Source organism: Panthera onca, chromosome B2 (genome assembly GCF_046562875.1).
Source record: "Panthera onca isolate mPanOnc1 chromosome B2, mPanOnc1 haplotype 2, whole genome shotgun sequence".
Lineage (NCBI taxonomy): Eukaryota > Metazoa > Chordata > Mammalia > Carnivora > Felidae > Panthera > Panthera onca.
Genome location: NC_138343.1, coordinates 70,506,374 through 70,522,573, shown reverse-complemented (window position 1 = coordinate 70,522,573; position 16,200 = coordinate 70,506,374). Strand labels below are relative to the sequence as shown.

Genomic DNA, 16,200 nt, shown 5'->3' with positions numbered 1-16,200 from the left:
AGGAATGGGGAGACTCTCCTATGGACAGCTTTCCACACTGCATTGTATATTATGGTCTTTTGGATAGTCATTGATTAGTGCTATGAATTAAAAATGAGTTGTGCTAGAATTTATAGAAAAATCAATACAAATTTGTGAACTTACATTGTGATTTTATTTTTATTTTAAAATGTTCATTTTTAATTTATTTTGAGAGAGAGAAAGAGAGAGAGAGCATGAGTAGGAGAGGGGCAGAGAGAGAGGGAGAGAGAGAATCCCAAGCGGCTTCACACTCATCCTAGAGCTTGATCTCATGACTGGGAGATCATGCTCTGAATGGAAGTCAAGAGTCAGATGCCTAAGATTGAGCCACCCAGAACTCCCCTACATTGTGAGTTTTAGATTTAAATGCTGGCATGTACTTAAAACTGGCACATTAAATTAAAATTCTGCTATTTAAAACTGTGACTTGGCTGATTTTAGGATAAACTTCCGTAAGAAAGTTTGTTGAATTCTGTTACTTTAAAGAATAGAACTATGAAAATCAAACAAACAAAAAATAAAGCAAAGTAACAACTACAAAGTGAATAGAACTGTGTCTTGTTTCTGTTTTATTGTTATACATTTTAGTCTCTAGCTTTTGTATTTCCAATGCATGTACGTAGCATTTTATGTTACAATAAACTGTATATAAAATATATAAGTATGATCAGAATAGGAAATTTAAGAAATTAATAGAAAAGGAATTATTAATAATTGCTCAATGACCCAATTAAAAAAAATCCTATTGTAAATAGGTAGGTGATAGGACAATAGGTATTTAATTTTTATGTGAGAAATGTGAGTTGATATACAACTTCCAGAAAGTATTCTTGCTTTTCCTTAATGTATATTCCTCCTTTTGTATTGTGCAATGACAAAACATTACATAAGATGGCAGTAGGAGATTATAAATGTTCCCTCTCAGAGTGATAACGTTCAACAAATTGGCCAGCCAAGTATAATAAACACAATTATATAATAGCTATTTTGGATTGCTAGATTTCTCACACATATTATTTTCCTTGACTGTTCCCCTTTTTAATGGAAAGAAGAAAGCTTCTAATTTTGATTTCACACACACACACACACACACACACACACACACACATATATGTATATTTATATACATATTTTATTTTACACACATTTTTAAAGGAATCACACACAATGTTACATTTCAGTTTACTTTTCTTGGCCTGTTTAAAAATAAAATTTTGCTGAATTTTGTGGAGCTATGTATTAAAAGAGTAAATCAAGATCTCTTAGAATATTTAAGCATCTTAAAAATATAAATTGCTCACCATAATCTTCATTAAAAGGGCATATTTCTAAGAATGAACCATTTCCTTATTGTTTTTTTCCCCAAGGATTATTGGATTGGATTAATTTTTAGAGTATACCATTATTTTAAATCTTAGAAAATTTATCTGAGACAAAGTAGGTTTCCCAGGATGTAGTCAGATATGAGATATTGACAATAAGCTTTATGTCCTTTGTTGCTTCCAGAAGGGATGAGCACATTGCTTTGTGCCTTTCTGTATTTGAGAAGCCTACACATGAAAATGACCCATAATGATTGTATATTGATAAAGAATGAAAAAAAATTGGAGGGAAATTTCTAATATTAAATTTATACTTATCTTTTCTGAAGTAACTTGTCTATTCTTTAGCATCAGTACATAATTACCAGGGAACCATCTGACATTTGAACATGGACGATTATGCACATCTGTCAGATTAGTTGGGAGTGGAGACATTGAATCTATGTAGAATTTCTATATGGATTTGTTGTTATCCCCAAAGAACTGAGATCCATAATCCAATGAATAAGTTACCATGGGAGAAACACTTATAGATGACAAATGTGATCTTGTTTAATTATTACTTTTTAGTTTAAGGAAACTGCATTTTAGTTCTCACATAGTAACTTTCTAGAATTCTAAGGGGCATGACATTTATTCTGAAAACATAGACACTAAAGATTTTGGATTTGGTTTTTTTTTTTTTTAAACTCATTTTCTTGGGATAAAGGGGCATAACTTTTGTTTTATGACTTTATGTATCTCAAACCCAGTATTATGTGTTGATTCAACATGCAATTAAATATATATGAATTTATAGGCATATTACAAACTGGAAAAAAATTTAATAGACTTTATTAAAGAAGAGTGGTGTAGTTTTAGTTTCACAGAAAAATTGAGCGGAAAGTACAGGGTTTTTATTATTCCCTGTCCTCACACACACAACCTCCCCACATCAACATCCTGTACCACAGTGGTGAAGTTTCTCAGGATCCACATAGAGTGAAAACATATGGTATCTGCCTTTCTCTGCCTGACTTATTTCACTTAGCATAACACTCTCCAGTTCCATCCACGTTGCTACAAAAGGCCAGATTTCATTCTTTCTCATTGCCAAGTAGTATCCCATTGTATATATAAACCCCATCTTCTTTATCCATTCATCAGTTGATGGACATTTAGGCTCTTTCTATAATTGGGTTATTGTTGAGAGTGCTGCTATAAACATTGGGGTACATGTGCCCCTATGCATCAGCACTCCTGTATCTCTTGGGTAAATTCCTAGCAGTGCTATTGCTGGGTCATAGGGTAGATCTATTTTTACTTTCTTGAGGAACCTCCACAGTTTTTCAGAGCGGCTGCACCAGTTTGCATTCCCACCAACAGTGCAAGAGGGTTCCCGTTTCTAAGTTTGGGTGATTATAAATAAAGCTGCTTTAAACATCCATGTGCGGGTTTTCATGTGGACATAAGTTTTCAGTTTTTTTTAGTAGATACCAAGGAGTGTGATTGCTGGATAATATAGTAAGAGTATGTTTAGTTTTGTAAGAAATCCCCAAACTTTCAAAGAGCCTATACAATTTTGTACTCCCACCAGTAATGACTAAGCAGAGTCACTGTTACTCAACATTCTCTGAAGCATTTGGTGTTGGCAGTGTTCTGTTTTTGTGTTGTTTTTTTTGTTTTTTTGTTTTTTGTTTTTTTTTTTTACTGTTCTAATGGGTATGTAGTGGTCAAACTGAACTTTCATACTTGCAAATTAGTAGATCTTAGAACATGTCAATCAGTATTATAAGCCATAATTTAAGATGCAATTGTAGGGTGTTATTACTATTGTTATTTTAAATTTGAATTATGAAATTTTATGTTTATTGCTTTCTGATCATTTAAACCTTTCCATAACCAATTAAAAATATAATACAGAGTTTACTTTTACTCTTTATCTATTACATGTTTATTACTTTGTGTATAAACATTTTTTTATCTTTTATTTTCCTAATCATTTAATGTTTCTTTCATAGAGTTACAACAAAAATTTATTTTTAACTTAATGTTATTATGTTAACATTTTACTAGACTTTGCTAAAAGAGTTAGCAATAAAATATTCTGGGATAAAAGTTTTTAAAAAATAACTGCATTATTTCTACTTCTGGTCCTAGCCCCACAGGTTTTATGATCAGACCCCTGTCTTTTATATTCAACATACCCACCATATACCAATCCTTACCCATGCAGCCTCAATGAGCAACATGGTTCCACACACATGGTTCCTCAACAAGTTTCCACAAATGAGTATACTTCAGTATTATTTATAGTTCTTATCGGTCATCTTTTCATGGTAGGGGAATCTGTCATATGCTGCCCATTACTTTAGGGTCTTAAACTGTTTCCCCAAATTCTAAAGTAATTCTCTGACATACAGACAGCTATCTGTAGGACTCAGTGTTTTAGTTAAGATAGTTAAACCCGCAAGTGCTGGGGTTCCTGTTCAGCTCAGACCAGTGACTAACAATCTTTTAACAAGGTTCACAGTTTATGTAATAAACTGTCATTCTGAGGTGGCAGTGTAGTGAGATTATTTGTGTGCCTTCCCAGAATGTTGTCCCATCTACTAATTGTTCAACTGAGAGAATTCTCATAGACAGGCCCAAAACCTTCTCTCCTATTTTGGAATACCTTCTTCCCTGGGCTGCAGAGACATCATTATCATGAAGCACAGTCTCGGGGAAAGTGAATAACCCCTCATCTCAGCCCTGATACCCTTTTGTTTGTATCAAGTTGACCCTCAAAAATAATTAGAACAAAAATACAAAAGCTGAGACCTGATGGAAAGTGTAAAAAACACAAAACTAAAGAACAGAACTCCATACATCAGTGGGGATCCAAGTTTTCTCTTATTGAAAGAAGAATCTATGATAACATGTGGGAATAGTTTCTAATTCTAGTTTCAGAGGGTAAAAAAGAGGAAGAAGACGATTGTGTTTTACTGTACAAGTCATCATGTAGAGAAAGAGAGATAATATGAATCCAATTATTTAAAGAAGGTCTGTGATCTTACAGAGCTGTCTTTGGTGTAATCCCTGCTGTTATGTATGGGGAAAGATGATCTTAAGAAGCTTTCTGACCATTAGAAGAAGTTCTGATGATGATGAGGATGATGATAATGATGATGATAGATGGCTAAAATTTTTGAACATATGAAATTCAGTTCTCATTATTCTAATCATCTAATCTACCCTGCAAGGTAGAGTATTTCCATTTTACAGAGGAGGAAACTGAGATTCAGAAAGTAAGTAACATGTCCAAATTCACACACACACACAAGGTCCAGTGGAGGAGCTGAAATCTGAATCTTTCCTGATACACTAGGAATCAAATTTTGCTCAGAGAATGTTTGGGGAAAACATCAGGTTCTAAGTGCGTTAACACTTTTAGTATCTTCAGTGCATGTTGAAAGTTATACTTCCATCTTTTTTTGTTTTTTTCTTCTAAGGATGAATGAATAATATGGCCAAATGAGTAGAAGTGATCTTTCTAGGCATCTGACTGACTATATAATATCCTTGGGATAAATTCAAAACTATGCTCCTTAAAAAGTGAGTAATCTAAATCTATTATATGCTCTAGGGTGATTCTGGAGTCCTTTTGTGGGGTCAGGATAAGACATTCAAGCTCAAAGTTAATGATAGGGCTTTCCAACTATAAATAAAAATATTAATTTCCCAACATTAAAAATAGTATGAGTGAGCTCCAGTTCTCTTTACTTAAAAAATTGGTGCTGAGGCGCCTGGCTGGCTCAGTTGGTTGAGCATCCAAATCTTGATTTTCACTCAGGTCATGATCCTGGGGTCATGGGATCAAACCCTGCGTTGGGTTCCATGCTGAGCTTGAGATTCTCTTTCTCTCTCCGTCTGCCTCTTCTCTCCACTCTCAAGTTAAAAGAACTCCCCCTTCTCAAACCAAACTGGTTATGATACTCACCAGCTCTGTGACCTAGGGCCAATGATTTAACTTCTCTAACCTTCAGTTCTCTGATCTAATAATAGCATGGGGATTGGATGAATTAAATTAAGTAAAAGCACTCAGTGTTGTGCCCCCCCCCCCCCCACTGAGTAAGTAAATATTAACTCAGATTATTATATTATTCAAAGATACAGCCAAAATGGCCTAGTTTCAGAGAATACAAGTAGAGGGATATTCAACAGGTGCATTTTTACAAAGTAGCTTTTAGGGCACACCTTGAACTTCAAGTAATGACAAGAGTACCAAAATAAGAATGGAAATATCCAGTTTAAAATGTGTCAGTATAAGTGCTGGAGTGATGTGAAAGCACTTGGTCTTTGGCGCCCTCCACAATAGATTGTACTGTTGCAAAATGGCACCACTTCGGTGAGAGACCAACGTCCTACAGAATCAAATGAGCTGTGTGGTGGACTTGGGCATTGTGTTAGTATTAAACAGTAAATTGGCCCGTGGTCAGTTGGCATTTTAATCTCATAGGTGCTCTAAGCCCTTCAACATCAGAGCCCAGTTTCATTCCCATTAGTTGTTGATACAGAATTTTTAGACTCATGGGGTTCCTGCCTTATCAGTCAGAAAATGCTAAAGAAACAGCATGATCTTAATGCTGAACTCAGTATGAGTAAATCACTGATATTCTACTGTTTCATCAAAGTAATTATGCTTTCATCTTTCTAGTCCTAAAAAAGAACAATTTCTCAAAAAAAAAAAAAAAAACAATTTCTCCTACAACTGTGAAAAATCTAAAAATCAGTTTTTCAAGGTTTGAACTCAGATTCAACCAATGCAATCAACTCTGAAAATATGTGAAATGATGAATGTAGCATTCCCACAGTTTGCCTGGGAAGTAAGTAACATTAGGATGCCCTATCTGAAAAGGGCAATGATAATTTGGTGGTTTTGGGAAATGGCAAAGTGGGTGCTAAATGCCAAGTCCTTCATATGGATCCTGATGTGTGGAAAATTCTTCAGGCTTTTGATACTGTGAGGAATTGGGGATACATTTGCTTCCTTAATTTCCTACTAAGGAAATTTTAGTTTTCCTATGAGAGGGACCCAAATTAGCAGTAACTTTGGGAACCACTTTATTATAGGACCACAGGAGCCCTTTCTGGGGAAATTGATCCTTAGAAGGCAGTTTCCTATTTAGTTTCTGGTTATTTTGCTATACCTGCCTCAGTGGGGTCACTACTTTGAGTTCTCTTCTGCCCCACACCTTCTCTCTGCCCCACACCTGCTCATGCTCGTCTGTCTCTCTCACAGTAAATAAATAAACTTAAAACAAAAACAAAAACAAAAACACATACACCGAGGTATAGAGAGATTAAATAAGTTGTCTATATCAGTAGTAAGTAGCAGAATTTGGCAGTCTGATTCTATGTTCATGCTGTTGATCCACTAACCTGCCTTTTTAATAAATAAAACATAACTGAAATAAATAATGGTAAAATATTTCATACATTACAAAAAGCATACAAAAGTTAAAAAGAATAAGGCAAAAGTGAGACAACGTTTTAAAATGTCAGGTTAATTAATTGTAAGGATTGCATGTTATCATGACTAGTTATTCACAATGAAAAATATATGCATGAGAATGTTCATAATTGAATGTGGATATAAAAGAATAATTTAAATAGTTCTGATAATTTTGAAATTTGACCAACTCTTTGATCTAATTAGGTCATCTTTGTTTTTATTTCATAATATGGACAATAAGGAACTTGTACTAGGAGTAGAACTTTCCATGCTGCCATTTTCTTGTGCACTTACATGTTTGCATCATTGGTATTATCTTCTATATGTGATGTCCTTATTAGAAGATTTAAAAATTTTTTAATGTTTTATTTATTTTTGAGACAGAGAGAGACAGAACATGAGCAGGGAAGGGGCAGAGAGAGAGCGAGGCACAGAATTGGAAGCAGGCTCCAGGCTCTGAGCTGTCAGCACAGAGCCTGACGCAGGCCTCAAACTCACGAACTGTGGGATCATGACCTGAGCCGAAGTCAGGTGCTCAACCAACTGAGCCACCCAGGCGCCCCTTTGTTAGAATATTTTAAATTAATTTTTTGTTCTTGTGAAAGTTAGTTTAAATGAAACTTGGCAATGTAATCTGCAAATCCTCCTAATTGGTTCTCTTGTAAAATGCTGTAAGGTGTAACCTGCCGAAATAAGAGAATGAGTGCATGAGGACACTGCCATTTATTCCTCTGTGCCTGCGTTATTTACTTTTTCTTCAGGATGTTTTTCTCACTGTATGAGATGTGGGGTCTCTTATATAGTTACTGAGCAAGGATGCCAGTGATAATTTGTATGTTAAATATAGACCCTCACCTTATTTTTTATTTTTCAAAAAAAAAAATGGATATGGAAATCCTAATATTTTTCTTTACATATCCCCAGAGGATTGTCTTGTGCTTCTCCTGGGGGTATGCACACCTTCAGTATGCAACTGGAGAAGTCACTTGAGTGTAAGGGCTCAAAATATGAAGTCTCTTGCACATAAGTATTCAAATATTAATAGAATACAAATATGAATACTATTACTGCTCAGAGAGGCAAAGGAGGGCTTGTAAACATAAAGTACAGTTGAATTGCAGCAGAAATTTGGCCTACAAATAAAAACAGGTATTTTTAATCTACTAAAAAAGTGAGAAAAATTTAAGTTGCACTAGCTCTTTCTGTTAAAATATATCTTTTTAATTATTTTTTTTTGTCAGCCAATTGCTTTACAGTTATGTTTAATCCTTAATTTATATCTTTTGGTTGAGGCCTATAGGCACACTGTGGAGTTAACACAACGGGACACACCCCATTGCTTCTCTCTTTACACTGCTGAGCTGGGATCCGTTACTTGATTCTATGCATTAATGAGCCATGAAATATTATTCTTCTGCTAATTTAACTCAGGGAGGCCATTGGGGATTTGTTTGAACAATTGAGAGAGGGATGGAATGCTTGGCTTACAAATTAGCTCACTGGAATACATGAGATTTTTCTTTGGGAAAAAAATAAACCCAACATTCAAGAAAGTTGTGTGACAAAAAAACTACTGCACAGTTAAAAAAATTTTTTCAAATAACTATTATATTGTTTAGTCACTATTACTTAAAGAGGACATCATGTTTTATAAAATAAGATGCGAATTCTCTGTAAATATCATGGTTTTTACAGTTTTTCTGTTCTAAGCAATCTGAGCCAAGAAATCTTACTTTAACAGTTTCATGTTTTTCACTGACCTAAGATTTTATTTTACCTTTTGTAGTTCAAGAAATTTAGCTTAGAGCAATTAATAAGCCTGTCATTATCCAAATGTAAACATTTTCATGTATGTTTGGATAAATTAGCAATGAAAAAATCACAGGGAAAGTTAAAAATCTCTTTTGTTTGTTTAAACTTAAGTAGATCAATAATAATTTTAAGAAAAACTCTAACTAGAATCTGAAGGGTTATAATATCCTCTATAAATGCAAAGATATTTTTAATAGATGTTGATCAATGCTGAATGAGTGGCATAATTGAATAAATTAAATTCACAAATTATACTGTTTTTGTAAACTGTATTCATCCTCTGTTTTCACTAAATTAACATTTTTCATTTCTAGGCAAAGAGGAAATGGCACAAATATTCTTTGAACATATAGAATTTAAGACTGTTCCATTCATCCTCACTTATTTTTCAAAATAATTCATGGTTGTGAAAAACCAAATAGCATAATAATGAAAAACTGCTGTCCTCTGACTCCCTTCCAAATAAATACTTGGTCCCCTTTCCTCGAGGCAACCATTTTTATTTCTTTTAGGTGTTTCTTCTAGTATTTTCCTCCATATTATCTATTGATTTCCTACCAAGGTAAGGCTCTCTGAATTGGTATCTTACATTCTTTCCTCACTTACTTTCCTGCCCAACTATCCTTCTGATATAATAATAAAATAATTTGGGAGGCATGTCAATATTCAGTTTTTACTTTATTATGACTATGAAAATATTATTCACTACAAAGCCAAGTCTATGACCGTTTCTTTCTCATGAAAGTTTTTTCTTCATAGAAAATAATCATTTCCTATTTTTTCTCTTGCATTACTTTTCAACATACCTGCTATCAGTTTTTAAGGGCTCTATCTAATGCTCATAAATATTAATTTCCAAGGGTTCCGTATTTCAGATAGCCTATCAATTTCATGAATTTTGAGACTTCTCTCTGACATCTTTCCATTTTACTTTTTCTATCTGGATCAGTTGTTCCTTTGGCCTGGTGAATTCCTGTCATCCTAGTCGGCTCTATCCTGTGTTGGCTTTACTGTTTGCTAGATTCTATGTCTTCATCTCTTTTACTTGTATTTCATCTTTTTCTGAGGCACATCTCCCATCGCTTCCAAACTTTTAAGATTTATTGCATATCCAAATTTCATTTACTTTCCCCTCACACTTGATTGATACTTTGGCTGCATATTGTATCCAGAGTTAAAATATTTTTTCCTTAATATTTTGAAAATACTGAATTTCATGCCATTCTGAATATAGGTCTTGTGTATGTGACCTGACTTTTACTCTGGAAGATTTTAAAGTTTATTTATTTATTTTGAGAGAGAGGGAGAGAGGGAGAGCACGTATGTGAGTGGGGGACAGGAAAAGTGGGAGAGAGAGAATACCAAGCAGCTAGCACAGAGGCCAATGCAGGGCCCAGTCTCACTAAATGTGAGATCATGGCCTGAGCGAAGCCAAGATCAAGTCAGATGCTTGACTGACTGAGCTACCCAGGTATCCCAACTCTGGAACGTTTTAGATTCTCTTTCCCTCTGGTATTCTGATATATCATCAAGATGTGCCATAAATAGGTCTTTTCTCCTTCATTGTATTGGGTATTCACTGGGACTGCTTATTTTGTAAATTCAAGTCCTTGAGTCCTTGTACATTCTTTATACAATTGTGTTTTGATGAATTTTTCCCTTTCAGTTGTTTCTGTTCCATCTTTCTGTACCTCCTATTATTCAGAAGTTAGATCTGATAGGTTAATCCTTTAAGTCTCTTTTCTCAAATATTTCCCAGCCCTTTCTCTAATCATTTTTATTTTTTGAGAGATTTCATTTACTATATCTTCTAGATTTTTAATTGGATTTTTTCCGACTCTGATATTTTAATTTCTGAATGCTCTTTCTTATTTTTGGGTCATTTCTTTTCACAGTGGTTTTTGTTTTTGTGGATGCAATGATTTCTTTTATCTTTCTGATAATATTAATAATACATTTTTCTCTTTAAATTTTCTGTCTGATTTCTCCAGGTTTCTTTCTTTCTGTGTTGTGATCTCTTTCTCTCAGTGTGGACGCTTTTCTCTAATGTTTAGTTATCTTTCGCTGTCCTTTTATATTTGAGTAAGGGACTGATTAGAAATGGTATGTGAGTAGGTGGGGCGGGTGATTGAGTGGTGCTTTAGGCTTTTTGTGAAGAGATCCTTAAAAGTCAGTATTTGTAGTTCTTTTCTTAGGGTTGATTGGCTTCTCCAGAGAAAGATCCTCCAATATGGTGCTTGGGAAATACTAACCTGGCTGTAAGTTTCTGAAAGATGGATAGGGGAAGATGACTCTGAGGAGTGGGATAGGAGGAGTCACATTTCTGCCTTCTCTTGCATTTGACTTCCCCCAAATCTACAGCCTTTTTGGTTCATATTTTCCAGAGAATTAACTTTTGCTATCTTGCCTAGTTTAGAGGTGTGGTGGTAGTAGGAATGGGGTGTTTGCTTAATTAAGCAAGATAGTGGAGGGGACCATTATGTAGTCTCAATCAGTATTTAGCCCATGTATTACTTCTACCTTGTGATACTTCTGAAGTATCGGTATCTGAAGTATGAAGTATCTCCAAGTCCTTAACAACTCAAAAGTTCTATATATGAATTTACTCAGCTTTCATCAATAGCCATCTCTGCAGAGACTTTAGATTGAAGCTTCTCCTTCCCTGATAGGCCGATTACCATTCCCCATGTCCTTTCCATCTGCAATATATATCTTAAAATCTCTCATCTGCTGCTGAATCTCCTGCTGTTCTTCTTGTCCGTGTAGTGGTATTTGCCCTTTTTATTCCCTTGCTTTCTTGGTGGTGGTATCTCAGAAGGCAGGAAAGAGTACTGTGTGGTCATTCTGTTTAATTAGACTTTGATTCTTTTCAAAAGCCTGAACTTTCCTCCCCTCATTATTACTTATTACAACCAAAATTAGTTCCATTTTTAGGTTATAAGCTCTTACTCAGCAGTCTCACCCAGAAGATTCTCTATCTTGTTTTTAAATTCCTTCAGTGTTTGGTACTATACATACAGTACAATCTTAAGTTCTTTCAAGAAAGGGATACAGTTTCCAATTATGCAGGATATGTTTATTCAGAGATCCCTAACTGGTATACTGGGGTATACTCGGATACCACAAACGAATATGTGTATAAGACATTGATCCTCTCAGTCTTTAGGAAGCCAGGCTGGTTCTGGGTCTGTGACCTCATGCATTCTGTTGATTTAAGTATGCCATACAAACAGTCTCATTTTCTAGGTGAGGATGGAAGAAGTTGGGAGCATTTCTGTAAAGCAATATGGCTGATATGTTCATTTTAGAATTTGACATTTTAGACTTTTTGACCTATTTTTAAAGGATATGGGATTTATTCTTTGGTTAAAGCATTAATAGATGTGAAAATACTCAGCATTCATGGAAAATATTTTTAAGTGGATTTTTTGAGGATGGTTAACTAGAAGAATTTAGCATTGATTTACTCTGTAATCTTTTATTAGTATTGGAAATTCAGCCCAGGTAAAGAAGTTATTTTAAGGAATCAGGCCATGTCTTAAGTCCAAATGCAGGAAGTGTTTCCAAACTATATGGACTAGATCCAGGAACTGAAAAGGAGGATAATAAGATTGCCTTTGGTTCATCCAGACCACATTCTGCTGCCTCCGCTCTTTTTGTGTGTCTACCCTAACTTCTCTCACTTTCAGAGTCCTTACTTGTGCCCAATGGAGACTGAAAACAATATTTCAGTCTCATATTCAGACTCCTGGGAGAGAAACTGATTGGCCTACCTTAAATGAATTTTCAAACAATGGCAGTAATTTCTCTGGAGAAAGTAATCAACCCAAACTCAATAATATGATCATGGCTTGGGCAGTTTACCCCTTTCCATGGGAAAAAGAGAGGTTCTTCTGGAGGACATAAAGACTGGGTAGATGCTTCACACATGGCCACTTTAAGCATGAAAGCAATTATCTTTTGCTTTATGACACATAGGGCGTTTTATTACTACAAATTTTCACCATGGAAGCCTTGGGAAATTGTGGCTAAATTCACACATAATTTTCATAATGCCAGAACTGGACACTTGTCTTTGCTTTTTGGAAAAAAACAAGATTTTTGTTGAGAGAAGAACATACTAAAGTCATTTCTTTCAGAATATGGGTGATCAGTCTGTGTGAAACAGCTTCTGGTTAAATTTAATTATGGCTGTACAGCTAGGAAACTGATTATCTTTGTGTGGCTTATACAAGGCTCGAAGGCAGTAAGCAAGAGAGATTGTAGAAAAATGAGATGAGTTAGGGGAGCCAGTAATTGCAATTATTCATAACAAAAATAATGTACTGAAATAAGGCAGGTAAGTGGGAAGTTGAGAGGGAACTAAAACAATGGTATTAAAGAGGCATATTGATAAAAAATAGTGTTTATTGGTTTGAACAGTAAGGAAAATGTAGAAAGTAAGAAGATGCCATATTTTTGGAGTGAATGGTGGTGCCATTTGTTGAGATACAGAGGTGGGGGTATAGGTTTTGAAGGAGATAACAAACTTAGTTTTGGACATGTTCAGTTGTAGGTTCCTGAAGAGAAGCTAGGTGCAAGAACTACGTAGTTATGTATATGTATTTATAGCTAAGGAAAAAAATTTCTACCAGAAATAATGTAGAATTAGAATCAGTTATATGTATTTTTATTTCTTTTTAAAAAAGTTTTTTTAAAGTTTTTATTTGAATTCCAATTATTTAGCATACAGTGTATTTTTATTTCTAGGAATAGCTTTTAATTTAGATCTCTCTTTTTCCCTCAAATGTTTGGAATACCTTATTTCCTAAGCATCCTTCATTTAAAAAATGGTTAGTTATAGATTTAAGCAATGGCATATGGCAAACACATTATTATTTTCACAAAACTTTTTATATATAGCATATACACAGAAATTTTCAGTGGATTTTCACAAAGTAGCACACCTATATAGCCTGCACTCAGGTCAAGCAACAGAACATTATCATCCCCTCAATCCGAAGATCCTACCTAGCGCCTTCCAGATATAACATCTCCCTCAAGAGTAACCTTCATGCAAGATTAGTTTGGTTTGTTTTGAATTTTTAATAACTAGAATCATACAGTGTGTGCCTTCTGATGTCTGGCTTCTTTTGCCAAACATGATGTTTTTGAGAGTCGTTCATGTTACTGTGTGCAGTTGTTCTTTTCCATGGCTGTATAATATTCCATGTAGCAGCTATATCCAATTTATTTATCCATTTTACAGCTGACAGACATTTGGGTGAAGCAGCATTATGTTTAGGGATGTAGACGAAGTGGAAGCTAAAATTGTTGAGTGAAAGGTGGTAAATGATTGGCTCTGAGTATCTTCAGAAACACTAGTGCAGGAGATTGGACTTCTGTAAGCAAATAGCATGATAGCTCAACCAGGACATTAAAGAAAAACTTACCAAGAAGGATTTGAAACTGGGGAACACTGGTTACAGTAGTTTACATTTCTGAAATCAATACCAAGGGGTGACCTAAGAAAAATCTGCCAGTAGATCTTCTCTGTCTCTAAAGAGTAAATAAACAAATAAGAACATGTGAAGAGGCTTTTTTGTTCTCTCGGCATTTGGGACTCAATATTTCTCATGACGATATAAATGAATTCATTTTGAAAAATTATTTTAAAAAAGCCATCTGCTAAGTCTGGTGATAGAGGTCAGGAGACCTAAGACAATGACGGTTTGGGATTAAAATAACTTTGGATATCTTTTACTATTGTGGCTATAAAATCATTAAAGGCCTAGAGGGATCACTTAAGTGCTTCAGTTTTAGTACACTGCATTTTGTGGGGCATATTATAAACTATAATGGTAATTATGGATTAAGAAGTTGCAAAAGACATGAATCTTTTTTCTATGTGTAAAGATGTAAAAGGTTAAAGCTATCTTTTTTAAAAAAATAAACATACACACACAACCCAAACCCAAATATTCCTACCTTTATCAATCATGTCTTCTACAGGTACTCATTACTATATTTACTGACAGATTCCATGTATAGATCCATGTCTGCCTGAGTTCTTAAACCATTCCTTTCTAGAGAAAGAAGTACAGCCATAGTTCCAGTTTACCATCTGGTTTGGCCTGAAAGGAAAGTCTTATGGCCCAATGAAAATGTTTTCACTACTCCAGGGATGATTCTGGTTGCCTCTATAGATTTTGCGTCCAATATTCCTGACTATCTGTATCTTACTTCCCTCTTGGAATAGTGTTTGTAGGACTCTAGTTCAGCATTATAGTATAAACTTTGCCTTAGAATTTGGTAGTCTGTCTTACTTTTTCCTAACCCATGCGATGGCTAGCATCATACTGATAATGGGCAAATTGCCTGGATCCCTGACACTATGATCCACCTGATTAAACCTGATTAATACTATTTTGGAGAGCTGGGAATAGGAGTGCGTGAACACTGAAGTGAGTGAGATGCAAAATTTAAGGAGATGTCAAAAACGCAGGTATCAAGAGGAATATTATTTTAATGCAATATTTGAATAACCCAAATTTTGAATAGTCAAAGTTAAATTTGTAAGCATTCATAATGAACAAAATATCAACATTTTAAAGACAAAATTGGTATAACTGATTTTTATCATTTGCCTTAGGATCCAATAGAGCTTCCCTGGGCACTGATTCAGTCATGTCTAGATTTCCCTTCCTGTGAGGTTTAATCTGCAAGACTGATCTCTGACTGACTGGAGGCAAGAAATAGTGTCCTAGAGATCACTTTTGGATAATTAATTTCTTATTCAAAAATACTAGCTGAGCATCTCATATGTGCAAATCATGATGCCGTGTTATATAAGAGGCGAAGAAAAATTTGTAAGCCATGAACCGTGCCCTGAAATTGCTTATAGTTTAGCAGAAGAAATAAGACATGTGGGCAGAATATAGTCTTATACACCATAGGAAAGGTACAGAAGCAGTACTACAGTTCAGAGGATGGAGAGAACACTTCTAGCTGTGGTAATCAGTAAAAGCTTTTTATAAAAGGTATCATTTCATAGGGACTCTGAAGATATGGTACAATTTGGACATACACAGCTAAGGGCAGTGAATATTTATGTGGAGTAAAGACACAACTATGGGAAAAGTTGAGGCATGCTTAGAAGTATTGAGAAGCTCAGACTGGTTAGAGATGGGCTTGGAAAGAAGGTAAAACTCAGGAAATGGAATGATGGAATTATCAAGGACCTTGAATGGCTTTGGCTCTTAGAATTCCCCAGGCACATCTTTAAAGGTTGGTGACCTGCTGACAGGGCATGTCTTAGTCCATTCAGGCTGCTGTAACAAAGTACCATAGACTAGGTGGCCTAAAAAGAACAGAACTTTATTTCCCATAGTTCTGAGAAATCTGAACTCCCAAATCAGCTTTTGGTGAGGACTCTCTTCAAGACTGCAGCTTGCCAACTTCTTACTGTATCCTCACGTGGAGGAAAGAGGAACAAGCCAACTCTCTGGCTTATTCTTTTAAGAGCACTAATACCCTTGATGAGGGGTCTGCCCCAATGACCTAATTATGTCCCAAAGGCGCCACCTTCAA

General features: G+C 35.1%; 1 long non-coding RNA gene across 3 annotated transcripts in view; it reads left to right on the top strand.

Moving 5' to 3' along the window:
* The window catches only part of LOC132667304 (uncharacterized), a 171,112-nt gene that overhangs the window by 37,117 nt on the left and 117,795 nt on the right, over window positions 1–16,200 (top strand). For all 3 annotated transcript variants that reach the window (XR_014137704.1, XR_014137705.1, XR_014137706.1), the window contains exon 3: window positions 4,817–4,919. This is a non-coding gene — a long non-coding RNA (uncharacterized LOC132667304). The remainder of the gene's footprint in view (window positions 1–4,816; window positions 4,920–16,200) is intronic.